Source organism: Lepus europaeus, chromosome 14 (assembly GCF_033115175.1).
Source record: "Lepus europaeus isolate LE1 chromosome 14, mLepTim1.pri, whole genome shotgun sequence".
Lineage (NCBI taxonomy): Eukaryota > Metazoa > Chordata > Mammalia > Lagomorpha > Leporidae > Lepus > Lepus europaeus.
The window spans coordinates 69,528,824-69,535,955 of record NC_084840.1 but is presented as its reverse complement, the minus strand read 5'-3'; the positions used below and the strand labels follow the sequence as shown (position 1 = coordinate 69,535,955).

The 7,132-nt window shown below is 50.9% G+C and overlaps 1 protein-coding gene across 1 annotated transcript in view; it reads left to right on the top strand.

The window, feature by feature from the left end:
• The first annotated feature begins 246 nt into the window (after positions 1–246).
• The window catches only part of PROSER2 (proline and serine rich 2), a 46,713-nt gene continuing 39,827 nt past the window's right edge, over positions 247–7,132 (top strand). The window contains exon 1 of the mRNA XM_062210913.1: positions 247–360. The gene's annotated coding sequence lies outside the window, so the exon portion shown is untranslated. The remainder of the gene's footprint in view (positions 361–7,132) is intronic.

Below are 7,132 nucleotides of genomic sequence, written 5' to 3'. Positions count from 1 at the left end.
GGAGCTGGGGATTTCCACATTGATCGTCCCCATCTTTCAAACCTCACACTTGAACCCAGGCACCCTGAGAGCCCGCTGCGAGCTCAGCCCGGGCGCCGGGGCCTGTCCCTTTAAGCGCTGCGGCCGCGCGCTGAGTGCGGCTAGGGGACCGGAGCCCGGGCGGGGAGGGCGCGCGCGCGGCGGGGAGGGAGCGCGCGGCGGGGCGGGCGGGCGCGCGGGCGCGCGCGGCGCTGAGGGAGCTCGCGGCGGGGCGGCCCGCGACGGTCGGCGAGGCGCGCTCGGAGCGAGCAGGCGGCGCGAGGCTGCGGGTCGCCGTGCGCTCGGACACCTGTCGTCGCCGTGGGAAGGGGCTCCCGCTAGGTGAGTGTGGCTCTGCGGACCCCGGACAGGCTCAGAGCGCCGGGAGGGCGTCCCGGCAGCCGTGCCCCGGGCCGGCGTTTGGTGGCGAGGCGGGGACCGAGAGCGGGGCGGCGGCGGCAGGGGTCTGGTCTGCGCCCCCCGCTGCCGGCGCTCCCTGCTCCTCGCCCTGCGCTGGGCTCCTGAAGTTGGGGAAGCCGTGGGGCGGGGGCGCGCACCTGCGGGGACGCGGTCTCCGCAGAACGTGCGAGGCCACATTCTTTCTGCACCTAGGAGGATCGGCGCCTCCTTGGCTATGTCAGGGGCCCGGGGTCGTTGGGGGACAAACGCGGGCTTTGCCGATGGCGGAGGCTTCCTTGTGCGGGAGACAGGGCACTGAGGTTGGCAGCGAGTTTTTGTTTTACTCTAGCTGTGGGCGCCGGGAGTCCCGGCTGCGCCCAGCACCGCGTCCCGGTGCCAGGTGCCCGGTGCCCGGTGCCCTTCCCGGCCCGCGCCCGGCTCCCCGCCGGGGACCTGGGTCCGGCACTGCGCAGACCCCGGCGGCGGCAGGCCCCCCGGAGGCCGAGGTCCTAGTTAGGTGTTCATCCCCTCCAGGGTGAGGGTGGGGGTGGGGGGCCCGACAGGTAATCGAATCAAACGGGAATGTGTAGGATTTGCCTTGTGAACCGGGGTGCGGGGGGTGGGGTGGGGGTGGGGGTGGGGTGGGACGGATTTAAAAAAAAGAGCAGAAAATGTAGCTAATGTGATCAGTTGAACAAAAGACAATAAAATCAACTCCAGTATTTCTCCCAGGCTTTGAAAGTTTCCCAGTATTGTTTTACAGACTCTAAATTTAAGCATCTAGGTTCTCCCCCTCCCCTTAACCGCAAGAACTAACCTCAGAAAACTTTTTAACTCTGCCAGAACCTAATTGGTGCAGAGAACTTAAAAGTGAGCAAGGGAAAGTGATTCTGTGTGTCTTCCCCCACTCCCACCCCCAGCAGAATAAAACATTCAGTTCTGTTGTAGGATGCTTGGAAGAAGAAGGTTCCTTCTGGCTGAAATTTTAATAGGGAACTTTTTTTTTCAAAAAAAAAAGTTTTTATTTCTGAAAGGTACAGAAACAGCAAACCAGGTATACGTGTCCACGCGAGGAAAATGCTCACAGCAGAAATCTTTATCAGAAATTCTTTTCGACTTCTGGTTTTCAATAACTATGTATTTGCTCAAGCCTGCATTAAAAAGTTTGCCCTCAGAGTTCACTTTCTGAATGTTACAGATTGTTTTTCTAGTTGGAGGAGATTTTTTTTTTTTTTGCTTCATGAAGCCAATGTGGAAATACAAACAAATGCCCTGTTTACTTGGGATTGGGTGGGAAGGATGGAAGTTGTCTAAAATCCTGCTTGCCAAACCTGACAGTGTACATATGGAATCTTGGGTATTTTCTTGCCCAGACTAGTAGTAGCCATTTTTCCATGACTGGATATATTGCTTGGTAGTAGCACTTCTAGTGAGCTTCTCTGAAAATTCCGGATGCTGGGAACTTAAAGGTGTCGGATTTTCTCCATGTCTAGAAACCAGAAATCCCACATCCATGTGATTATTGAGAAAAGCCTGGATGATGCTTTAAGAATGCCGGATTCCACGGCTCCCTGTGCTGCACGGGAGAGAGATTTGCCCTGTTTTAGGGCAGGCCTGACGTGTTCATTAATTCATTCAGTATATTCGTGCTGAGCCCTAGCTGGTCACCAGACTTAATGACATTGCTAGATGACAGCCTTACGGCTCAAACTGAGCAAAACCAGATCAAGTAAGCCTTGGCCGGGAGCTCAGGAGGCAGCTGGCCCTGGCTCCAAAGTTCTCAGACACCTAAGGAGCCCGTAGTCGGCACCCTGTGTTGATGGTGAAGATAATCTCCTGATAACTGCTGAAGGAGAGAGGAGTCTCGGAACCCGAAGGGAGACAAGTGGGAAGCCTGGGTGGAGCAGGGCTAAGATCAGGGGATTCCTGGAACAAGAAGTTCAAAGGCATCTTATCTGCATGGTGGTGGGACAGCCGCCAGTGGCACTGAGGCCAGTTGGTCAGTCAGTGTCAAGGAATCCTAGGAGCATCCCGGATCTTGAGGTCTCTCCCTTGGTGGTGAAGGGCAGCGTTTAGTTTCTGGTGGCGGCATGGTGGCTCCCCAGCCACCTGCGTGCTCTGAGGAGGATGGGCTTGGCAACTGTGCACCTGAGGGAGTGCACTGGCCCCTGTGGGAGAGCCTCTGGCCTGCACGGGACTGCCCCCTGAGCCAGTGATGTCAGTGCAGTGGAGTCACTGCCAGCACTCTCTGGCTATGAGACACAGTGGGGCTGTCCCTCTCGGTAACACTTCTGTCCTCCTTCCAGGCTCCCAGCACTGATCTTGAAACCCAAGGCTGTTTTGAGAAAGTTGGAGTTGGGTCTTTTCATTTACACAGTTGGGATTGGTGATAAAGGAACACGGAGGGCAGGATGTGCTGCCCTGTTGGAGAGAGAGATGCGATGGCCTTTATGACAGTGTGTCTTCATACTGGGTGTCTGTCAAGACACAGGCACTGGCAAGAGTTGATTCCCAGGTTTTAATTGTAGTAAAAACACACGTGACGTAAAAGGTACCTGCCGCTTTCAGGTGCATAGAGCAGTCGCATGGGGTGCATTCCTGGTGTTGTACAACCGTTAGGGCTGTCTTATTCCAGGATGTTTCATCACCCCTCCCCCAGGAGTCCCATTCCCTTGAAGCACTCACTCTGCATGTCCCCTAGCACTCTAGCCCTGGCAGCTACTAATCCCCATCTCCATCTCTGTGGGTTCGCCTATTCTGGAATTCATAGCAATGGAGTCTTGCAACACGTGGCCTGTAGTCTCGGATGTCTTTCATTCGGCCTGATGTTTTCAAGGTTCATCCATGTTTAGCTTGTATCAGTCCCTCATTCCTTTTGATGGCTGAATAATATTCCATTCTATGTGTATGGCACATTTTGATTATCCATTCATCAGTTGATGGACATTGGGTCATTTCCATCTTCTGGCTATTTGGCTTATTTTTTTTTTAAGATTTTATTTATTTATTTGAGAGGTACAGTTACAGACAGTGAGACAGAGAGAAAGGTCTTCCCTCCCCTGGTTCACTCCCCAAATGGCTTTAACAGCTGGAGCTGCACCAATCTGAAGCCAGGAGCCAGGAGCTTCTTTTGGGTCTCCCATGTAGGTGCAGGAGCTCAAGCACTTGAGCCATCTTCTACTGCTTTCCCAGGCCATAGCAGAGAGCTGGATTGGAAGAGGAGCAGCCGGGACTAGAACTGGTGCCCGTATGGGATGTCGGCGCTGCAGATGAAATACTAACCTGTGCCACAGTGCTGGCCCCCTGGCTATTATTAATAGTACTGCTGTTGTGGCTGCTGCTGTGGTATAGTAGGTAAAGCCACTGCCTGCAGTGCTGGCATCCCATATGGGTGCCAGTTCAAGGCCCAGCTGCTCCACTTCTGATCCAGCTCTCTGCTATGGCCTGGGAAAGCAGTAGAAGATGGCCCAAGTGCTTGGGCCCCTGCACCTGTGTGGGAGACCCGAAAGAAGCTCCTGGCTCCTGGCTTCAGATGGGCTCAGCTGGCCATGTGGGGAGTGATCCAGCAAATGGAAGACCTTTCTTTTTTTTTTTTCTTTTTTTTTTTTTTTGACAGAGTGGACAGTGAGAGAGAGAGAGACAGAGAGAAAGCTCCTCCTTTTTGCGTTGGTTCACCCTCCAATGGCCGCCGCGGCTGGCGCGCCTGCGCCTGTTTGGGAGACCCGGAAGAAGCTCCTGGCTCCTGGCTTTGGATGGGCTTAGCTGGCCATTTGGGGAGTGATGGAAGACCTCTCTCTGTGCCTCTCCTTCTCTCTCTGTGTCACTCCCTTTCAAATAATATAAATCTTTTTTAAAAATAGTACTGCTATGAACAGTTGTGTACCAGTTTTTGTTTTGAACACCTGTTTCCAGTTCTTTGGGGTCTGCACCTCAGTGTAGACCTCCTTGGTCTTACGGTAACTGTAGCAGCTGCACCATTTCACATTTCTGCTAGCTTCCCGTGGGTGTTCCAGTTTCTCCACATCCTTGCCAACACTTGCTAGTTTCCTTTTTTGCTGTTGTTTCTGAGTTATGGCCATCCTGAAGTGGTATCGTTGTTTTGATGTGCATTTTCCTAGTGACTGACAGTGTTGGCCATCCTTCTTGTGCTTGTTGGTGCCTGAGAGTACCTCTCCCCATCTCTGGTTGTACGTTCTGCCATCAGCTGCGGTCTGAAAAGATTGCCATAGGGCAGTGAGGAACGCAGGTGTTTTTGAAAGAGAGGGTGCATTCACGTGATTTTCATTATGGTGTTATAATTGTTCTGTTGGTTACTGTAATTTTTTTTTTAAAGATTTGTTTATTTACTTGACAGAGTTACACAGAGAGAGAAGGTGAGGCAGAGAGAGAGAGAGAGGTCTTCCATCTGCTGGTTCACTCCCCAGTAGGCCACAGTGGCCGGAGTTGTGCTGATCTGAAGCCAGGAGCCAGGAGCTTCTTCTAGGTTTTCCACGCGGGTGCAGGAGCCCAAGGGCTTGGGCCATCTTCTACTGCTTTCCCAGGCCATAGCAGAAAGCTGGATTAGAAGTAGAGCAGCCGGAACTCCAGCTGGGACTTAAACCGGTGCCCATATGGGATGCTGGCACTGCAGGTGATAGCCTCACCCATCACGCCACAGTGCCAGCCCCACATAATATTTCTTTTTTTTTTAAAAAAAGATTTGTTTTTTATTTATTTGAAAGAGTTACAGGTAGAGTTAGAGACAGAAAGAGAACTATCTGCTGGTTCACTCCCCAGATGTCCGCAATGGCTGGAGCTGCGCCGATCTGAAGCCAGGATCTTCTTCCAGGTCTCCCATGTGAATGCAGGGACCCAAGCACTTGGGACATCTTCTACTGCTATCCCAGGCCACAGCAGAGAGCTGGATCGGAAGTGGAGTAGCCAGGTCTCGAAACGGCGCCCATATGGGATGCTGGCACTTCAGGCCAGGACATTAACCCACTGCGCCACAGTGCCAGCCCCACCCACACATATTTCTTAATAGAATTATCTTGTGTGGGGGGAAAAAAAAGTCTACACTCTTTTATACTACACTAGAAACAGGGAAGCTTGGTCAATTGAATATCCTACAATGGTACATTTGGAATTTTCTATAAAGATCAAGAGGGTTTAACTGTAGTCAACATCTAAGTGGCTATTGTGCCAGGGACAGTTGTGTATACAAGGATAGAGGTGAATAAGAAGTGGTCTTTGCCCTCAAGAAACTTAGTCTTATGAAAGATGATAAGATAAACGTCAAAAAAGTGAGTCAGTAAAGCCTGCGATATGGCCCAGCAGGGCAGGCCGCCATTTGACTGCTCTGCTTCCCATCCAGCTTCCTGCTATTGCACCTGGGAGGCCGCTGGTAGTAGCTCAAGCACTTGGGTCCCTACAGTCCATGGGGGTGATCCAGATGGAGCTCCTAGCTCCTGGTTTCCCAGCCCTGGCTGTTGCAGGAATTTGGGAATGAATAAGTAGATGAAGATCCCTCTCTTTCTCTGCCCCTCTCCCTATCCCTCTGCCTTTCAAATGAAATAAATAAATCTTTTAAAAAAATGAATTGATAACAGAGAGGTCCGTACGTCTTTTGGGAACGGACAGAGGTAATCTTTTGGCCAGCAATGTCAGGACACCTACTGCAGAATTTAACATCTGAACTGAGTCAGTAAGGGGAGGATAGTGAAAAATGAGGCAAAAATGGTAGAACTGTGGCTTTGGTTGTCAGGCTGAAAGAATTTAGCCTTTGGTTGGAGAACGCTGAATGCTGAAGGTTCGAGAGTAGGGTCGTGATAGCAGATCGTGGTCTCTGGTTTTGCTGTGAAGTTGACATTTGCACGCTGAGGAATAACTTGAACGGAATGTTCAGAATTGAGGAAAGGAAGATAGAAATATTGAAGAGATAAAGATAAGAAGGTGTGAACACGGGGAAGACACTGTACAATAGACTTCTTGGTGCAAAAAACAAAAATGTTTACGTCGACAGCTATAAGAAGCCCTGTGGGGCTCGCCGAATCCACTTAAAGGGCTGCACCTCTGTTTCCTCCCCGGGTGAAGACAAACTGCCTCCATGTGCACTAGCTAGCCCCAGAATTGTTGACTCAGCTCCTGCTCATCCATTTTATAAAGCAGAGGTCTTTAAAATGCATATAGCGGGTTAAAGCCACAGCCTGTGGCACCGGCTCTGGTCCCGGCTGCTCCTCTTCCAATCCAGCTCCCTGCTAATGTACCTGGGAAAGCAGAGGAGGATGGCCTAAGTCCTTGGGAAGACCTGGAAGAAGCTCCTGGCTCCTGGCTTTGGCCTGGCCCAAGCCAGGTAGTTGTGCCCATTTGGAGAGTGAACCAGCATATGGAAGATCTCTCTCTACAGGTCTCTTTCTCTCTTTATAACTTTGCCTTTCAAATAAGTAAATAAATCTCTAAAATACACATGTTACAGGAATATACTGAGTGTTATTTTTTTTCCCTGTTGACTCCTATATTGATTTTAGAGACTTATGCTGAGGAAAAACGTTTTGGTATCCACGTATCATAAAATCACATGTCCAGCCAAAATTTCATTGCAGGGAACACTTCCCTTTTTGACAATGTTAATTATCAATTCAATTCTAAAAATATGAGGCTAACCCTATACAATGGCCAGCATTCAACTATGTTTGACCTATACCATCGACATCATCATATAATTCAGGCTAGTCAC